Source organism: Oncorhynchus gorbuscha, linkage group LG25 (assembly GCF_021184085.1).
Source record: "Oncorhynchus gorbuscha isolate QuinsamMale2020 ecotype Even-year linkage group LG25, OgorEven_v1.0, whole genome shotgun sequence".
Classification (NCBI taxonomy): domain Eukaryota; kingdom Metazoa; phylum Chordata; class Actinopteri; order Salmoniformes; family Salmonidae; genus Oncorhynchus; species Oncorhynchus gorbuscha.
Genome location: NC_060197.1, coordinates 29,412,434 through 29,433,899, shown reverse-complemented (window position 1 = coordinate 29,433,899; position 21,466 = coordinate 29,412,434). Strand labels below are relative to the sequence as shown.

Sequence of the window (21,466 nt, the reverse complement as noted above, 5' to 3'; positions counted from 1 at the left end):
CTGTGGAATGTTGCCCCACTCCTCTTCAATGGCTGTGTGAGGTTGCTGGATATTGGTGGAACTGGAACACGCTGTTGTACACGTCGATCCAGAGCATCCCAAACATGTTCAGTATGCAGCCCATGGAAGAACTGGGACATTTTCAGCTTCCAGGAATTGTGTACAGATCATTGCGACATGGGACCATGCATTATCATGCTGAAACATGAGGTGATGGCGGTGGATGAACGGCACGACAATGGGCCTCAGGATCTTGTCATGGTATCTCTGTGCATTCAAATTGCCATCGACAAAATGAAATTGTGTTCGTTGTCTGTACCTTATGCCTGCCCGTACTATAACCCCACTGCCACCATGGGGCACTCTGTTCACAACGTTGACATCAGCAAACCGCTTGCCCACATGACGCCATACACACTGTCTGCCATCTGCCCAGTACAGTTGAAACCGAGATTCATCTGTGAAGAGCACACTTCTACAGCATTCTCAGGTAAACATTCCAGCAGTCATCATGCAAATTGCGCGCTCCCTCAACTTGAGACATCTGTGGCATTGTGTAGTGTGACATAACTGCACATTTTAGAATGGCCTTTTTTTTGTCCCCAGCACAAGGTGCACCTTTGTAATAATCATGCTGTTTAATCAGCTTATTGATATGTCACAACTGTCAAGTGGATGGATTATCTTGGCAAAGGTGAAATGCTCACTAACAGGGATGTAAACCAATTTGTGCACCAAATTTGAGAGAGAGAAGCTTTTTGTGCATATGGAACATTTCTGGGATCTTTATTTCAGCTCATGAAACATGGGACCAACGCTTTCCATGTTGCCTTTATATTTTTGTTCAGTGTTTATGGTAACACTTAGCCTATAGTGCTTTATTACTTGTTATAAGCATTGTATGACCATTTTACACAGTCTGACCATTTGAAATCAGCATGAAAAAAGAATGATAGAACCCATTGCAACTAAATGAACTATCACAATGTAGAATGTAAAGATAGAGACGGATGAACCTGGCGGACAAGGCGATCTCTCTCAAGTAGTATTTGGCAGGGTGTAGCTCGAGCCCCTTGCCATGGGAATCATTATGGAGCCTAGTTATGCCAGATGTTGGGCTGTGTTACTAGATTAAGGGGCATGTGCTTCTGTTGCACTAGATCCAATAGAACAGGTGCAAAAGCATCAACAGTGGTGTGACTGTATGGGGCTACAGCAGATCCAGTCGCTGTGCAATTGTGAGGTTTCTACCACAGAAATAAAAAACGATTCGAAGAGAAACATGGATAGTCAGACAGACCGATATAAAGCCGGGGTGATAGGACAGGATTGGTCCCATGGAGATTATTCTACTCATTTGAAGAAGGGAGAGAGGGCTATACAATGGGTTTGTATCGCTTTAACATCCTCTGACGTCAGCCTGATGCATGATCTCCCCAGCCTACTCTAATGCGAGCAGAGAGGAGACGGACTAGTTCTGTAGCCTGACGGAGTTTACAGGGGAAAAAGGTAGCCTAGTTTTGGCCACTCGTTTTGGAATAGTGGATTTTCGTCCGTTTGACACCAGTGATGCCCTTCAAAGATGACAAAGCACTTGATGCGAGAAAGATAAGACTTTTTTTTTTTTTTAAAGAAGCAACATTCTGAAGAGACAGATTAGGGATGCTTGAGCGTTGTCACAGCGACACATCTTGCTAGGACAATGTGCACGCGCCCCGCCGGGAGAGAGGAGGGAGCGTGAGCGAGCGAAAGGGGCAATCGCACAAGCGCAGCATATTTTAAGTCTATACCAGTCGGAGGAGAATCACGGAAACCGTGGAACGCTGTTACCCAGCGACGAAGCAGGCAAGCACCACCAAATCGTCCAAGGTATTCAAACTGTCGTTGGTGCTGTCCTCTCCACCGGCGAAGGGCAAGCGGGGATGTATTTTTTTGTAGAAAATCCACCCGCATTTGAAATCACTGTTGACAATTTATGTACATGAGGAATTAGTATATATCGTTTCGTTGTCAACAAATGGCGAGATATAAAGATATGTAGAGTGACGCGTCAGAGAAACTGATCAAACGAACAATTCATGTAGGCTATTTATTATTATTGCTATGCGGAGGAGGCGGCGGAGCCAATTCTTTGTAGTCTACCTTGGTGGAAGAATCATTCCAGAACCCTCTTTAATGCCTTTATCTGGTGCATGTGTAATGCGCCATACGCAGCATTAGGCTTTATTTTTTTGGTATAGCCTATTATTAATTTCCCTCCGTCATTGGTCTCCCGGTCCCTTATCAGAATGTGGTAGTCCGATCAACCTGCAGGTCGGTCAGATTGAGCTGGTGTTGTCGGTAAACGGAAACTGGGGAAGGTTTTCAAAGTCTACGCTTCTCCAAAGGACTATGCTTCAATATTTCCCGTTCTAAAGGAATGGTGTGACAACGGTGTAGAAGTCAAAAGACGAGGGCAAAATCAAAGGATTCCTTTTGAAAAACCCTTGGAATCCTGCGACCCCCTTGGAACACATAACAGGTAAGCGCATACTGTATCACCCTCGGTCGTCGAGAATGTAGGAATTCTTTCCATTAGCCTATTTCATAGAAAACATTTGAAAACAACGAGTGATTCGTTTTCTATAATTAAGCTAAAATATATAGCCTAACTACATGTTACTTTGCCAGTCCCTTTATTTGGGGTAACAAATAGCATAGAATGCCTGTCAAATTCCACGAATAGTTCTCTTGTCGTTTGAAGCTTCGCCTTGGAACCTGTTGTTAATGATTGCGTGCTGTGTCATAACCATTGTGATACATCTCCAACAAGCAACCTGTTCAAAAGGTTTTGAGCCCCCTTTTCCCAATAATGGTGCGGGCAGGGAATATATCCTCTGTTTTTAATGAGGACCGACTTCAAACACTTCTTCTTTGGTGTTGCTCCACATAGCCTATGTAGATGTTGCCAGCTTGTGGTGGCAGTGGAGGATAGCCTAAAGTAGATTCATATCAAACCAAACCAAACCCCATAGCCTTTAAACTGAAGCCTATCAACCACCACTTAGTTTGTCTTTAGGATGTTTTGTAAATATTAACAGATGACCTTTTAACAAGTCTATTGGCTTTTAACAAGCCTATTCCTCAGATGTTCTAATGAATGACTTCGTGGCAATGTTTTAATGTTGTACCTGCATGGTTTATGGGAGAAATGGGTCAAAGATAGGATCCACAATTTGCACGCCCCCTCCTCACCCCCCTCTAAAGAGAGTTTCCAATGAAACCTATCTATCTGAGCATCTTATGTGTCTTGTCGCAGGGCAGAGAGCTAGCCCCCGACAGGAAACGCCATGCCTGTGAGAACATATGTCTCTCACACACACACTGACTGCAAAGAATGGGCCACATTTATATGCGGGGCTGGTATGGAGGGCATTCCAAGCTCCAGTTGATGGTAGAATTCAACAGAGACAAGAAGACCCCTGTTCTTATCAGCCTGAGAGGCTGGGCACACACACAATCTCACACACACACACACACACACACACACACACACACACACACACACACACACACACACACACACACACACACACACACACACACACACACACACACACACACACACACACACACACACACACACACACACACACACACATCTCTCACACATACACGCGCTGGCTGCTCAGAGCTCTGTGGTTGCCCTATATAGCAAATATTATGGATAGCTCTGTGTACCAGGTGGGAGACCATTTAATGGATCCGGGAAGTGTGTTGTGTGACTCTGTCCTTGTGCTGAATAGATGATGTCACAGAGAGTTTTATATCTCTCTACTGGGAGGGAGCTGGGAGGAGGAGTTGGATGACCTTTGAAATATGTGGGAGAGTGTGAGTGTGTGCAGGTTGATGTGGCTATGGGTATGCACTCGTGTGTGTGTGTGTGTGTGTGCCCTCTTGCGTGTGTGTGTTTGCATGTGTATATCTGTGTGTGTGTGTGTGTGTGTGTGTGTGTGTGTGTGTGTGTGTGTGTGTGTGTGTGTGTGTGTGTGTGTGTGTGTGAAGAGCAGTGTTCTGCAGCAACACGTCTTGTTTATTTATATGGCAACAGTAGATTCATGTACTCTAATTAATTTACAATGGGCCCAATAAACATAGGAGACAGGTGGCCTTGTCAAGGAGACCCATACATACTTACTCGCCATGCTGTTGGGGTGTGTGTGTGTGTGTGTGTTTTAGCTGTTTTTGCCTTGCAGGTGTGTGTGTGTGTGTGTGTGTGTGTGTGTGTGTGTGTGTGTGTGTGTGTGTGTGTGTGTGTGTGTGTGTGTGTGTGTACAGTATGTCTGTGCATGTGCATGTTTTAGCTGTTTTTCCCTTGCAGGTGTCTCTGTGTCTGTGTGTTTCTGTGTCTCTTATGAGTGTGTATATGTTTTCAATGTTTCTGTGCGTGTGCGTGTGTGTCTGTATGCCTGTGCGTGTGTGTATGGACGTACGCTCTCTCAGACTCCGAACACAGGCACAAGCCAAGGCAAGACGGAGACTGAGGGCGGTCCATTCAGACAGAGGCAGATGGGGCTGAGATTTTCAAAGAAGTATGCTAGATTGATAGCTCATGGCGTGGGTCCCTAACAATTAAACAGACGGAGAGGACGTTGTGACGGTAGAAAGTTGAGCCACCCTCTGCTTTCTGAGCCGCCACTCTTTCTGTCTCGGTGCAGCTTGGTTTTGATATTCACATTGCTTGTGATCACTCACAGATTCACAGTGTGTCGCCAATTCCGTTTTAATTGTGCATTTGATAGTAGATGTAGCCTCAGGTGTGTAGGGCTGTATCATGTATTGATATCAATCTTAGACAAGTTTGTTTTCCTTAATTGGCCATGTGTTATATGCTTGCTTACTTGTATGTGTTATGTGATGCAAATTGATCTACTGATTTCATGTTTCTCTTATAGGTATTGGGAATATGGGATATTTCAAGCGGTAGACCAGGGGTAGGTAACTAGATTCAGCCACGGGCCAATTTTTGTCGGAGTGGATGGTCAGGGGGCCGGAACATGATTGTAATAATTTGTACACTTCAAATTGGCCTCAAATTAAGCCCAAAAAGAGATTGTATTTCAAAATAACAATAATTTCATACCTTGATTAAATTGATTATATACAGTGTTCTGAGAGTGTGAAGAGTCTGCTACTGTACCATGGACGGATGGCAGGAGGCTGACTCAGACTGTTGGCTAGACTGGCCCTGACTCAACCAACAGGTGTGTTTCCGTGGTTTGACAGTTGGTAGTGTATGCAGGACAAGGATTTGAATTACAGGTGTGGGAGAGCATTTAGTGGGCACCTCCAATAGGAAATTGGGACACCCCACTAGTGCTACACATACAGTATATGAGCACACTCGTTGTAACTCAATGTTAGACATTCCTCAACATGGTCCAACGGCACCCCCAAGAGTCCATGTAGAGCTCTGATGTGACTGTGTCCATGTCTCCCAGCTAGTTTTCTCCTGTAGAAGACCTTGTCTATCAGTATGTGGTTTGTTTCTCTTCATGTCCGTGGCGGTTCGGACCGAGGCTTGAGTCCCAAGTAGCACACTACTCCCAACGTAGTGCACTACTTTTGACCAGGGCCCATAGGGTTCGATTGACGCGCATGTTATTTTCTGCAGTCAATTTGCATCCAGTGTTAAGTCCGTCCGTTCTGTTGCTTGTCAGATATTTCGCCCGTCTCCACCAAAACATGGCGCGTCATCTGTCCCGGGGGCTCTCATTAAGGTGAGATCAAGGTTGGTGTTCACACACACACGCACGCGCACGTGCACGCACACACCACTCAAAGGTGTTCACAAAAAACACAACTCACTGTATAATAAGGCTAGCGCTACTGACAGCCAGACCACCGCCTAAGACCAGACCACATGCTTTCACTCTCCCCCGATCAGAGACAGACAGAGAGACACGGCGTCCCGGACAGACAGACCCCTTGCCAGATCTTGCTCGGAGAGAGTTTGATATTGGTGCCGCGGTGGGGGGGGGTCTTTGGTTTCTCCCTAAATCCCTTTGACAATAGACATAAATCCAAACATCAGAAGAAGCTAGGCATTTCGCTGTGTGTGCGGGTGGATTTCAATGTGAGACTGGGAATCTTCTGAATCCAAACAACATAATTTCAGACATCCCAAAGGGATTATAGACAGACATGTAGCCTAGTTCCTGAGTTGTTGGCCAATATTTCCTTATTGTCGGCCAATCGAGAGGTCGTCCCGATTGCATTGACACAGTATGGAGCTTATCCCTATGGATGATAAATCATTCTGTGTGTGTGTGTGTGTGTGTGTGTGTGTGTGTGTGTGTGTGTGTGTGTGTGTGTGTGTGTGTGATTTCTACCTGGTTTACAGTAGTAGGGTATGTGGCCTAATGTCCTCTGCTCCTATTTTAGAACCATGTCAAAATGGATTTAACTCAACACATATAAATCCCAATGACACGAGTGTGGATTAAATTATATTTACATAATGTAGGCTACTGGATCTTTAAGAGCTAAAATCGATTATGTACCCTATGTTGTGATTCTCACCAAATATGTAGGGCCCTATAAGATCCGCATTATGGAAAACGTGGATGGAATCATGGAATCCAGACATTAACATGGAATTCAACAATATTCCAAAATGTGTTGAGCTTAGTAGGAAATCAACTAAATCTATTGAATTTATTAGAACATTCATTAATTTGCCCAAGTGACTAATAAGACATGAACAAAATGCATTAGTGATTCATATTTCTTTCTGAAAAGGCACAGGAATGCTCCTGTCTGTGTGTGGTGTGCACCAATGTCTCGTTTTCACTTTGTGTAGCCATTAGCAATAATGCTAATGATCGCCATCTGCTGGTATAAAAAAAACATTTATAGGCTTTCCCAAAAAACGTATTGATTAAAAGTGAACTACAAAGTAGCCTATGCCTACCTGGCAGAAGGATATCATGATTATGTGCATCAATCCAGTGGCCATTTGTTTTGCAAACCCTGCATTCACATGGGTGCTACTGAAATACTACTAACCAAAAAACGGTCTCTGCCTGGTGCTCATTGCATTAAAGGGTAACTTAATTCAGCAAAAAAAAGAATGTCCTCTCAACTGCATTTATTTTCAGCAAACTTAACATGTGTAAATATGTGTATGAACATAACAAGAGTCAACAACTGAGACATAAACTGAACAAGTTCCACAGACGTGACTAGCAGAAATGAAATCATGTGTCCCTGAACAAAGGTGGGGTCAAAATCAAAAGTAACAGTCAGTATCTGGTGTGGCCACCAGCTGCATTAAGTACTGCAGTGCATCTCCTCCTCATGGACTGCACCAGATTTGCCAGTTCTTGCTGTGAGATGTTACCCCAGTCTTCCACCAAGGCACCTGCAAGTTCCCTGACATTTCTGGGGGGAATTGCCCCGGCCGTCACCCTCCAATCCAACAGGTCCCAGACGTGCTCAATGGGATTGAGATCTGGGCTCTTCACTGGCCATGGCAGAACACTGACATTCCTGTCTTGCAGGAAATCAAGCACAGAACGAGCTGTATGGCTGGTGGCATTGTCATGCTGGTGGGTCATGTCAGAATGAGCCTGCAGGAAGGGTACCATATGAGGGAGGAGGATGTCTTGCCTGTAATGCACAGCGTTGAGATTGCCTGCAATGACAACAAGCTCAGTCCAATCATGCTGTGACACACTGCCACAGACCATGACGGACCCTCCACCTCCAAATCGATCCCGCTCCAGAGTACAGGCCTCGGTGTAACGCTCATTCATTCGACAATAATCGCGAATCTGACCATCACCCCTGGTGAAACAAAACCGCGACTCGTCAGTGAAGAGCACTTTTTGACATTCCTGTCTGGTCCAGCGACCGTGGGTTTGTGCCCATAGGCGACGTTGTAGCTGGTGATGTCTGGTGAGGACCTGCCTTACAACAGATCTACAAGCCCTCAGTCCAGCCTCTCTCAGCCTATTGTGGACAGTCTGAGCACTGATGGAGGGATTGTGCGTTCCTGTTGTAACTCGGGCAGTTGTTGTTGCCATCCTGTGCCTGTCCCGCAGGTGTGATGTTCGGATGTACCGATCCTGTGCAGGTGTTGTTACACGTGGTCTGCCACTGCGAGGACGATCAGCTGTCCGTCCTGTCTCCCTGTAGCTCTGTCTTAGGCGTTTCACAGTACGGACATTGCAATTTATTGCCCTGGCCACATCTGCAGTCCTCATGCCGCCTTGCAGCATGCCTAAGGCACATTCATGCAGATGAGCAGGGACTCTGGGCATCTTTCTTTTAGTGTTTTCCAGAGTCAGTAGAAAGGCCTCTTTAGTGTTCTAAGTTTCCGTAACTGTGACCTTAATTGCCTAGCGTCTGTAAGCTGTTAATGTCTTAACGACTATTCCACAGATGCATGTTCATTAATTGTTTATGGTTCATTTAACAAGCATGGGATACAGTGTTTAAACCCTTTACAATGAAGATCTGTGAAGTTATTTGGATTTTTACGAATTATCTTTGAAAGACAGGTCTCTTTTTTTGCTGAGTTTACATCCAAAATATATTTTTAAATGTGATTATTCCCAGACCTGAAGTGGCCTCCTGATGTGGTTTAAGCATGTTTCTGTACTTAGAACATCCAATTTGAGTTGATTTTGATTTTGAGATTGAAAACCTGAAAGACAATTTTAAAACTGAAACCTGGGAAAACAAAACAGGGAAAATGAACTTGGGGAATAAACTCAACAGAATCAGGCAAAAATAAAACATATTTTATAGGGCCATAAATATGTTGTTGTCTACTAGCACTATTCAAACCCCACAATCAAATGAACAGTTGATGAAGCTTTCTTATCCTATGCACATATTGCAAATAACTGAACAAACAACTCCATCCTTGACAATTGCTAATCAATTTCCAAAAACAGCTGTGAACCTACACGTCATCATCTTCTCTCGTTTGTGGCACCAATGTAAGGGGTTATGGCAGGGGAAACGGTGTTGCAGTAGTCTAGTGTGTGGCGCGGGAATAACTACAAGCGAACCTGGGTAGCTTTGTGTTCACATTGCCCTAAAAAAAGGGGGCCGGACTGCGGAATTCGAGCAAACCAAACTCAGAGCACCTCTCAAGGTGGTTTTAGTTCGATTCGCTTCGGAGTCTCTTTTGAAGAGTCTGAGTTGAACAATTGTTTTTACAAACCAGTTCACAAAAATGGTCTTAAGGGACAAAGTATGAAAACACCCTAACAGTACATAACACTATCGGGATACATGTAGCACCATAGCGATATAGTACAATGTCAATGTATGACTTCCATTATGCTCACTACTATAGCATCCTCTGCTCTTCCACTGTTGCAAACGGACAAACACACATACAGATGTATTCATTTGAGACGGTTTGCTACGGCAAGAAAATAATCCTGAAGCAACAGGAAATGTGAATTATTATGTGAATTATGATTCATTCAAAATGGAAATGACAAACTTCAGAAGCCTTTTTAAACCTCAAATACACTACAAGTGTGACATTTCCTGCATTGCAAGAAGGTTCTCCTGCAACAGGGTAATCAAATTAAGATCCTACATCTGTAGACCCATCAATATGGACTGGGAGTAGCACCACTGCACACACACACACACACACACACACACACACACACACACACACACACACACACACACACACACACACACACACACACACACACACACACACACACACACATTGCAACGGTAACAACCTTAAGAGTGGTGGCTGAATCGTAATGCTGGGAAGAGGAGAGGAGAAGCGGACAGAGGGAGAAAGAGAGAGAGTATAGTGTGGTGCGGATTATCACTGTTCTGTATAATGATGTGGGTTGTTACTTTCAGACTCACACGGGCGCAGGCACACACACACACACATATACACACACACACACACTGGAGCCGGTCTCATTCTGAGTTTCAGACAATCTAGTATAATGAGCCACTGGCATGGTAACTTTCTCCTACTATAGGGAGGATGTGAGGCATTTGATGTCCGTCCATTGACATAAGTGGCTGAGGTCTTAGTGGTTGGGTTTGAGGCATTGGCAGAGTTGTTACCTCAGACGCACACAGGCAGGCAGCAAGACTAATGGGGCCACCTGACAATACATGGGGACCAGGTCCGCTCCCCTGAGAGAAAGTCGCTCTGTTAGCTTCTGTAACTAGATGAGTCGTTTCCACCTCACTGCCACTAGCTGTCCCTTGATGGACAGTCCATGTATGGATGCTAACGAATAGAGTATTTTGGATAAGCTCGCCAAACACACACACACACACACACACACACACACACACACACACACACACACACACACACACACACACACACACACACACACACACACACACACACACACACACACACACACACACACACACACACACACACCGTACACTCTCTCACATACAGTACACTCACACACTCCTCCCTGACAGTCAGTTCTACGCTAGGGAGCCGACAGCGGCTGGGAGCGTTGGGATAGAAGCTTGTTAGGGAGAGAGCCGGTAGCGTGACAGTGATGAACGAGCGGTGGATCTGGGAGTGTCACACTTTCGCTTCCGCTTCGTGCAGCGAGCGACGCCATCACGATGATGATCATCTCTGTTATTGTCACAATCAGCAGCCCCTTGGGATGAACAACACTGAAGGGTGCTGGGAGTGTGTGTGTATGTGTGTGTGTGTGTATGTGTGTGTGCGCACCGCTTCAAACACCTTGCGACATGCCTTTCCCCTTCCATTTATCCTGATGGACTTAAAACATTTTTGGGGTGGATTTCTTTACATGCTGTTAGGTTCTCGCCTGAAACCCAAAATGATATGCTTTGTTACACCATGTTTTCACTTCAGAAACGGAGCATATCACTTTGAATTCCAGACTTGTAGGGTTCTGCTTAGTGCCGACCGTTCATGCGGATGAACAATACAGCAGGTGATGATTGATCGATCGGTAGCTCTTTGCACTCTCTCAAGGCTGAATCCAACCATCAGTGATGTGTGTGTGTGTGTGTGTGTGCGTGTGTGTGTGTGATACTGTAAGGGTGGAACGCACCAGTGGAGAGAGAGAGTGAGAGGTAGAGAGGCTCGCTGGTGTCATCCCCCTAATGAACAGCATTTAGGGATCTAGCCCCAGATCACACGCTAACTCTAGTCACTAATGAGCAGTGAGATTGCTTTCCCTGGTCTATCTGCTAGCGCCTAGTGGTTTGCCGACTCGTGTTCTCCCTCCTCCGTCTCTTTCCTCCCCTCTCCCAGGCCTCAGTGCGGCACTACTAGGCTGTATTCATTTGGGCGCCATGTAGCAAAAGGTTTCGCCACGGTAAACAGAAACGAGCGCTTTTCATTGGCTTCTTAAGTTCAGTTTCCCTCCCCAGTTTTTAGTCAAGGTTTCTTCCGTTTGGTGCTTAATGAGTAGGACCCTGAATAGGACACTGCCCAACTCAGCAGTAACTCCCATGGAAAGAGTTAAAAAGCTGCAGAGAACGAGCAAAGACCTGCCTGGCTACTTGGGAAAGCGGCTTTGTCCCCCTGGCGCCGAGATGAAATGATTTCTCGCTATTTCTGGTTAAAACTCTGGGGAGTTAGAAATAAGGGGGGGAATAGGGAGAGGGGAAAGAGAAGGTGCAAGTCAGCAGGATTTCATCCCCTTCCTCTTTTCCTCCATCCCTGAAAAACAGAGAGGGAGACTAAACACATTTCAGAGGATGAGCTCGATCCCTTAACCGGAAAACGTATTTCTCATTCCAGGAGCCGAAAACTGTGTGTGTGTGTGTGTGTGTGTGTGTGTGTGTGTGTGTGTGTGTGTGTGTGTGTGTGTGTGTGTGTGTGTGTGTGTGTGTGTGTGTGTGTGTGTGTGTGTGTGTGTGTGTGTGGATTTTCAAATGGTCTTTGATTTCTTGTGCTCGATCTCCATGTGTAGCCTCAGGATCAAACCCCTGTGAACATTTAGACTCATCGATACTGTAAAATGTACTTCATAATCATGGAACACGAAATAAAATCGTAATAGATCATTGATAGACATTTCCCTGCTGTTCCGTTTGCCATATTCGACTGGCCAGTAGTGCACCCGTAATGGTAACTATAGCCATTGAATTCTCAAACATGACACCTCAGATTTCTTCTTCTCTGGTCCTTCTTACCACCGTCACCACTACCCTTCAGCATCTACCCCTCTGCCCCTAATACTCCATCCTTTGTCCCTAATCCACCAACTAGCACTGGGAATTGCCGGGTGCTTCACGACACGATATTATCACGATACTTACTGTAGATGCCGATGCGATATGTATTGCGATTCGATACTGTGATTTTATTTGCGATTCGTTGTTCCAAACATATTGTTCACCATATGTCTGCTGCAGAAGGGACAAGAAAGAGCCAGGAGGAAAATAGTTCTGATCAGTCATGGAAATAAAAGGGCTGAAAACAAATTGTCTCCCTATTTTAAAAGACGATGGAGAACAAGCTACAGTGTTGTCACGGATCCTTCCGGAACTGTCATTACGCACACCTGGTCCCTATTCCTTTTGATTAGTAATTGTAGAAGTGTGCTCTTTGTTCACCATTGTCTGGTCGATTATTGTTCCCATGTCCGTTGGTGGTGCGAGTACCTATGCGTTGGTGCGAGTACCTATGCGTTGGTGCGAGTACCTATGCGTTGGTGCAGCTGTTGCGCTGCACGCTTTATATATTGTGTATTACGGCTGTCGTCCCGTGTCGTTCAACGAGGTTTACCCTCGCTCTTTTGTTTGGGTTTCTACCCTGTGTGTTGTAGACGTGTTGGTTTGGTTTTTGTCCCCGTGCCTTTACACGGCACGCTGTAATTTGGGAAATAAAAACCCCTATTACGTATTCCTGCGCCTGTCTCCAGATCCTTTATACCAGCGTGACAAGTATGAAGGAAAGATACTGGAGTTTTTGTGCAGGTACAGCCGTATAGCGCAAAAATAATATATTGTCAAAATGATACAATATATCATTAAAAGAAATAATCCGATATGTAAATATAGATTTTTTTCACCCATCACTACCTCCAACCCAACCGTCCATCCTTCAACCTCTCCTTCCTGCATCCCTCAATCATATCTCTACCTCCCCTCATCCCTCCATCATATCTCTACCTCTCCTCATCCCTCCATCATATCTCTACCTCTCCTCATCCCTCCATCATATCTCTACCTCCCCGCATCCCTCCATCATATCTCTACCTCCCCGCATCCCTCCATCATATCTCTACCTCCCCGCATCCCTCCATCATATCTCTACCTCCCCGCATCCCTCCATCATATCTCTACCTCCCCGCATTCCTCCATCATATCTCTACCTCCCCGCATCCCTCCATCATATCTCTACCTCCCCACATCCCTCCATCATATCTCTACCTCCCCGCATCCCTCCATCATATCTCTACCTCCCCTCATCCCTCCATCATATCTCTACCTCCCCTCATCCCTCCATCCCAGCCCTTGTTCTTCCATCCCTCCTTTCCGTCCATCCTTCCTTTCTTTCTCCTCTCCACTTGGTTAACCCATTGATCAGTCTGGAGAGGTCCTCATAGAGCACTCCTCCTCCATCCCTTGTTCCCCCTCCTCTTCCACGGTTTGACCCCTCGCTCCAGAGCCCTGAAGGAAGACCCTGGGGCTCCCCCCGAAGAACTAACTGGGAGAGAAGGAGAGGAAGGGTCAACCCTGTTCATGTACAACCTCACTGTTCAATAAACTTCCACCACAGCTCAACCTTTCCTCGGCCTCCATGTATCAGTAATTCCGTTTGTTGTATTCTTTCTCTCCGTGGAAGGAGAGAAGGAGGGGGGACTTGCAGTGGGTGGCTGGCTGTTCAGTGATTTGCCCCATTAGAAGGATCATTATGGAGCAAGGCTATCGAGTCAAGTCCCCACCCCCATCCACCTCTGTCCCCTTAAACAGCTCCAGCAACCCCTCACCATCTAACCCCCCCCCCCCCCCTTCTCCTCCCTCCTCATCCCCCATAACCTCAACCCTCCCCTTTTCCAAACCCCTCCTCTCTCCTCACCCACCCCTCTTCCTCCTTTAGTCTGACCTTCATTCTGGCCTAATGGAGTGTGGAGCCTTGGTAAATGGATCAAAACCAAGAACACGTGTTGATCCAGTCCTGCTGCTGCTGCTGTGTGTGTGTGTGTGTGTGTGTGTGTGTGTGTGTGTGTGTGTGTGTGTGTGTGTGTGTGTGTGTGTGTGTGTGTGTGTGTGTGTGTGTGTGTGTGTGTGTGTGTGTGTGTGTGTGTGTGTGTGTGTGTGTGTGTGTGTGTGTGGTGTGCAGGGAGGTGATTTAAAGGTTACAGCCATCGGAGCTAGACCACACCTCAACCATCACTGAAGCTTGTATGATGTAACACATAAAATATGTCCAATTATTTGTCCAGGATGCGGGAAACAGTACTGGCTCCGGTGGGCAAAAATCACTAGAATGGTTTTACCAAGAAAAACATCCATAAGGAGGTGACTGCCGTTTCCTCTGAGGAAGATGTCAGCTTGGAAGACATCGTCTTGACGTGGAAACGTCAGTCACCTGTCCGCATCATGTACAATGGATTAAAGGGAGAAATAAGAAATCAATCTTCTGCCTTTTCTTTGTTGATCTCCATTTTACCACAAATGAGTCTTTTTGGAAGTTTTCTTGGGAAGCCATTCGCAGGAAATAATATATTTATGTAAATAGTTATATAACACATGATTTATTTTCATGCCCAGTTTAGATATTGAATATTATTTTGTGGTGCTGCTTTTCTCCTGGTGTTACATTGTCGTGCTTTTAAAGTATTCTGACATTTCCTGTGTGGTTTCAAGGGTGATCAACAAACAAATGGAAAACCGGGCTGAGAGAGCAGAGCAGTTATTACCTAGAGGATAGACAGAGGATAGATTTCACTTAATGTGCAGGTTGCTCCTGTCTGCTGTTGCTAGGGCTACCGTGACTGGACTCTCTACTGACGGAGCTGTTGTTTTGTCTTTGTCCAGTCGAAGCTCGCATCCACTACAAGACCGTGGTGCTGGCAAGAGGAACTGCCCCTCCCTACCTTCAGGCTATGCTCAAACCCTACACCCCAAACCGAGCACACCTTTCTGCCACCTCAGCCCCCCCCCCTCTAGCTCTGACTCTAATTATTGAGGAAAATGTTACTTTCTATGCCTGTGATATGTGGTTGTCCCACCTCGCTATCTTAAGATGAAGTTGCTCTGGATGAGGGCATCAGCTCAATGACTAAAATGTTGTTGTTTGTAATTGGCACAGCAGAGAGGGTGGCACCAACAATACTGGTCACTGGTCATGGTCAATCCGCTCAAAGGTCAGGTTGAGAAAAACAACCTTTCTATGACCGCACAGCTTTGATGGACGGGGAATTTAGAGCAGCACCAAGACACCATAGAAGAAAACTGTTGAAACAAGCTATGGGCAATAATCACATTGTACTGTAGCCGTTTGAGAGAAGAAGAAAAAAGGCTCTTTCTCTTTGTGTAATTGTGGCTGTAGTAACTAGCACAATGTCAAATCCCTTTTCTGGGCTTGTGGGCTTTTCGCCTCGTTGGTTTGTATGCTCGTCGCCGTGAGAATGCAGTGGAGTCGGCATGGAGCTTTCATCGTTTGCCATTTGTGTGTTTGTGTCGTTCGCTGGCTGGATGGGTGGCTGGCTGGCTGGCTGGGTGTTCCAGTGTGACTGCCTGGAGAGTGGCCTAGCCTCCCCAGGGAACCGTTTCCCCCCTCATTCCCTCATTCATCTGGCCACTCTCTCATAGAGAGTCTCCACGCACACACATACACAAACACATTGCAGCGCAAAGTAGGAAGGAATGCTGACGGCTGCATGCTGCAGTACCGGCCCGGCTACAGACTTGGGTTCCCGTACTTTTCAAAATCCTTGAAATACTTCGAGAGTTTGCTCCAGCCTGCTTGGAGTGCTAGGTGGGCGGAGTTTGCGCTTTTGGGCCTTTTTTTTTTTTGTGAGATTTAATTTGATAAACAACACAAAACAGACACATGCAAACGACAACGTCATGCAAACCTCAACTACGCCACCACCTGCCCAGACCATCGGCACACACCCCTATCCCCAGCGCCCGCATCACTTTCCGCCGCATGGCCTGCGGCAGCGTAGCCTAGTGGTTAGAGCGTTGGACTAGTAACCGGAAGGTTGCGAGTTCAAACCCCCGAGCTGACAAGGTACAAATCTGTCGTTCTGCCCCTGAACAGGCAGTTAACCCACTGTTCCCAGGCCGTCATTGAAAATAAGAATATGTTCTTAACTGACTTGCCTGGTTAAATAAAGGTTAAATAAAACAATAAAAAATTCAACTGTACCATTTTGTTGGTTTCCATAGCCCACACACTTTCAATATTTAAATCATTTCATTTGCCCATCATGTTAACGATGGCGGATTGGTTGACTTCTACGCTTCTAGTATGCGTTTTTTTTTTTCAAGTGACGAGAAGGGAATCGCCCCAACTCACCGGCGATCTCAATAGACCGCCGTATGCCATGTCTTGAAATGTGCAGACAGGCGGATTAAAAGTGTGTTGACATTGTCATACTCTGACAGACATCGTTCTAGCTCCGCCCTAAACTCCAGTGATTTTATGGCATTCCCAGATAGCATGGGTTATTGTGTCATTCTTCCTTTTACACTCAAAACATGACTCTGCCGTTGTGCTGTCGAATTTTCGACTTTTGGTATGATAAATTCCTCCCGCTTTGTTTGAAGTGCATCTTCAGAAAGCCTTCATATGGGCTTCATAAGCACATCATAGATGCTTCACAAATCATCTATAACCATATATCATGCTCTATAAAGACATGGCATAACTGTGTGACATAGCCATCCATTTATTTGTTCACATTTACTCACCCTTTATAGAGCATGAAATATGGTTATAGATGATTTGGGACCCATTTATGTAGTGCTTATGATGCCTTTATGAATGCTTTATGAAGAGTTCATAAGATGCACTTCAAGTAAAGTGGGACCAAATTCGAAACATTATCTCATACTGGATTAAGCATACATTTTCCTTAACTGTAAACTTGTTGGTTATGCGGCAACTTTCCCTCCATCTTGTCCCAACATTCATTCTTTTTTAAGTCTCGGTTCCAATAGAGATTGTCAGTTGGATATGCTCTCCACAAGGCTTTGTATATCATCCCTATCGTATGAACATCCGTATCTGACTTGAATAAGATTCCCTCAAGGTTACTATGATGTCCAAAAAATGTATAATTGAAAATGTCATGATATGTAACTTTTAAGATTCATGTATTTGGTCAGCCCAAAACGATTTTTTAATTCTGTCATGGAAATAAATGTATTTTCTCCTACCAAGTCCTTTTTATACTTTCTATGGTCCCGTGTGGTTCAGTTGGTAGAGCATGGCGCTCTCAACGCCAGGGTTGTGGGTTCGATTCCTACGTGGGACCAGTATGGGGAAAATAAATACACTCGCTGCTGCAAGTCGTTTCGGATAAGAACGTCTCCTAAATTGTATTACTTCAGTTCTCCATGTGGACCAATTTATCTGTGAATTGTGAAAAGCTATCCGAGGATTGTTCCATAAGGTTGTGTTTTTAGGAAGTGATATTCAGTTCTGGTGGAATATGTTTCATTGTCTTCCATATTGTTATCGTGTTTAACTACAAAGTTTTTAATGTTCTTAGCTTCGTCCTTTAAAAATAGACACATAAAAAGATTTTGGGGATGTGCATGTGCATCTTCAATATGTTCCCATTGTTCCTCTTTAGTGTATTTATCTATATGTTGCAAGTAAAAGCTAGGGTGGCGAGTTGATACAATTCCAAGACTAGATAGTTAAAACCACCCTCGGAAGATGTAAAACTTTATTTTTTATTCTTATGAATTGTATTTGTCCATATAAAGTCTGTTATGACCGAGTATACTTTTCTAAAGAATGCTTGTACACATCTCTAAAGAATGCTTGTACACATCTCTAAAGAATGCTTGTACACATCTCTGAAGAATGCTTGTACACATCTCTGAAGAATGCTTGTACACATCTCTGAAGAATGCTTGTACACATCTCTGAAGAATGCTTGTACACATCTCTGAAGAATGCATGTACACATCTCTGAAGAATGCTTGTACACATCTCTGAAGAATGCTTGTACACATCTCTGAAGAATGCTTGTACACATCTCTGAAGAATGCTTGTACACATCTCTGAAAAATGCTTGTACACATCTCTGAAGAATGCTTGTACACATCTCTGAAGAATGCTTGTACACATCTCTAAAGAATGATTGTACACATATCTAAAGAATGCTTGTACACATCTCTAAAGAATGCTTGTACACATCTCTAAAGAATGCTTGTACACATCTCTGAAGCATGCTTGTACACATCTCTAAAGAATGCGTGTACACATCTCTAAAGAATGCTTGTACACATCTCTAAAGAATGCTTGTACACATCTCTAAAGCATGCTTGTACACATCTCTAAAGAATGCTTGTACACATCTCTAAAGAATGCTTGTACACATCTCTAAATAATGCTTGTACACATCTCTAAAGAATGCCTGTACACATCTCTAAAGAATGCGTGTACACATCTCTAAAGAATGTGTGTACACATCTCTAAAGAATGCTTGTACACATCTCTAAAGAATGTGTGTACACATCTCTAAAGAATGATTGTACACATCTCTAAAGAATGCTTGTACACATCTCTAAAGAATGCTTGTACACATCTCTAAAGAATGTGTACAAGCATATTTCAACATGGCTCACTGCCACTGCCACGGCAGCTTGGAGCAAATTTGGTTTTAGAGGAAAGGACTAATGATGCATATGCTCTGTCTGACAAGGTCCATGGTTGTGCTGCTATCACTTTTCTCTTGTCACATCTGTCTTCAAGGGTTATGATATTAGATAAGAGGATCGGGTGCTCCAAGCAAGACGAGAGAAGAGAATGCATGTAGAATGTAACAATTCAATGTGTTCAAACTGAATTGGTCTCAAGGGCATGCAGTTGTTCACACAAGGGCTGTGACAATGTCTCGACTGTTTTCAGTAAAATGATTAGCATGATGTAACCCACTCCCAGATAATCTGAGTCCTTTCTATTCACACACAGTGACAATAGAACGTACCATACCTTATGTAGCTTCTCTTTCACCCTACCAATCTCCTCTTCTGTGTCAATTAGAGATTCACACACACACACACACACACCACACACCACACACACACCACACACACACACAGAGAGAGAGATCTGTGTGTCTCTCTGTGCCCCAGCAGCAATGCATTGTGGGTATATTCAGAGGCAGGCAGCAGCGGGCCTGGCAGTGTGTGTTCTGCCGGGCCTGGCAGAACACACGCACACACACGCACACGCACACACACACACACACACACACACACACACACACACACACACACACACACACACACACACACACACACACACACACACACACACACACACACACACACACACACACACACACACACACACACACACACACACACACACACACCTAACTTATCCCTCATGGGGTGTCTCACAGCCAGTGATGGAGCTGCAGGTGTACAGCAGGGATTATCTGCAGGGCTGTGTGTCCCATTATGGAGCAACATCAGCATAGCCCTTCCAAGAATAAACAGACCAGCGCTTTGATCGAGAAAGTACCCCGGAGAGAAGGATTCAAACAAAGAATGAAAAGAGGGATGGAGAGAAGGTAGGAGTTTGGGGTGTGTGTGTGTGTGTGGGGGGGGGGGGTGGGGGACGCCGAGCTTTTAATCTGCATGGATAGAGGTACGCATATACACACTCCGAGCACGCACGCGCACACACTGAGTGTACACACACAATGCCAACTGAGTACACATTGATACTGAATACACACACACACACACACTGGGTACTCTCATGCATGCTAAATATATACACACACACAATATTAATGCACTCAATACTGTGCATACACAGAACAAAGATACACTCATGGAATATTGTCATACACACACACATACACACACCTAAGTAACACAGTCTGGATGCACATAATGAAGTCACTCAGGCAGGAATAATTCATTCTGTACGAGGCATTATCCTCATTTAATGGAAAGACACACATATAAACACTCTCTGTCACGCGTAGATGCAGACATATTTCATTTGCACGACACACACACACACATACACATTCTCAAAGGCTTATGATTGTGAATTAGCGATACAGTTGACTGTCACCTTCATTTATCGCTTTGTGGCACAAACGTCACTTCAATGGCAACCAAACTGAGTTCTTTATTAAAGCACAGTGACAAGTTCATAGGCAGTTTTTCTAAATGGTTGCCTGAATGCCAATGTGTATCAATGCACATCACTCAGACCCCCCAGCTAATGTGTAGTGTGACGTGTGAGAAGATAGTGCAACGATGGAAAGCAGGCCCTGCGTGTGTTAGCTAACTCGCACATACACTCACACATTTTCACACCTGTCTGATCACTCTGCATGTTTCATGTGTTAATCATGTCACGTGACACGTGTGTATACACACACACACACACAGATTTTCTCACCTTTCCTTACCGATGCTCTACTCCTGGTTTCCCTTGTTCTGTGTGTGTGTGTGTCTTTGGTTGTGTGGGTGTGGGTGTGTGTGTGTGTCTTTGGTTGTGTGGGTGTGGGTGTGTGTGTGTGTCTTTGGTTGTGTGGGTGTGGGTGTGCTTACATAAGAGTTGGAAACAGGTGCAGGTAGAGATTGTGTTTCTGAAACTATTTCTGGGCACACAGGTGGCACAACAACACATCACACTCCCTCTGCAAAGGACGAACAAAAGCCAGATGTGAGCCCTGGCATGGTGTGTGTGTGTGTGTGAGAGAGAGAGAATATCTGAGGATTAAGATTAATGCCTGTGTGTGTACATGCCTGTGTGTGTACATGCCTGTGTGTGTAAATGCCTGTGTGTGTACATGCCTGTGTGTAAATGCCTGTGTGTACATGCCTGTGTGTGTACATGCCTGTGTGTAAATGCCTGTGTGTACATGCCTGTGTGTGTACATGCCTGTGTGTGTACATGCCTGTGTGTGTACATGCCTGTGTGTGTACATGCCTGTGTGTAAATGCCTGTGTGTGTAAATGCCTGTGTGTGTACATGCCTGTGTGTGTACATGCCTGTGTGTGTAAATGCCTGTGTGTGTAAATGCCTGTGTGTGTAAATGCCTGTGTGTGTAAATGCCTGTGTGTGTAAATGCCTGTGTGTGTAAATGCCTGTGTGTGTTTTCCAAATGCTTAGATGGTGACGCCACCACTTAATATCCACAGAACAGAAATCGGAAACGTTTCATTTCCTCTTCCTCTAAATAGCCACAAATCTCCTAAGTGTTGTGAATATAGTCAAACATGTGAACCGTCACTGTTACTCAGGATA

General features: G+C 44.9%; 1 protein-coding gene across 2 annotated transcripts in view; it reads left to right on the top strand.

Annotated features, from left to right (window-relative positions):
- Positions 1-1,473: 1,473 nt before the first annotated feature.
- Positions 1,474-21,466, top strand: part of nlgn2a (neuroligin 2a) — a 222,683-nt gene continuing 202,690 nt past the window's right edge. For both annotated transcript variants that reach the window (XM_046328654.1, XM_046328653.1), the window contains exon 1: positions 1,474-2,521. The gene's annotated coding sequence lies outside the window, so the exon portion shown is untranslated. The remainder of the gene's footprint in view (positions 2,522-21,466) is intronic.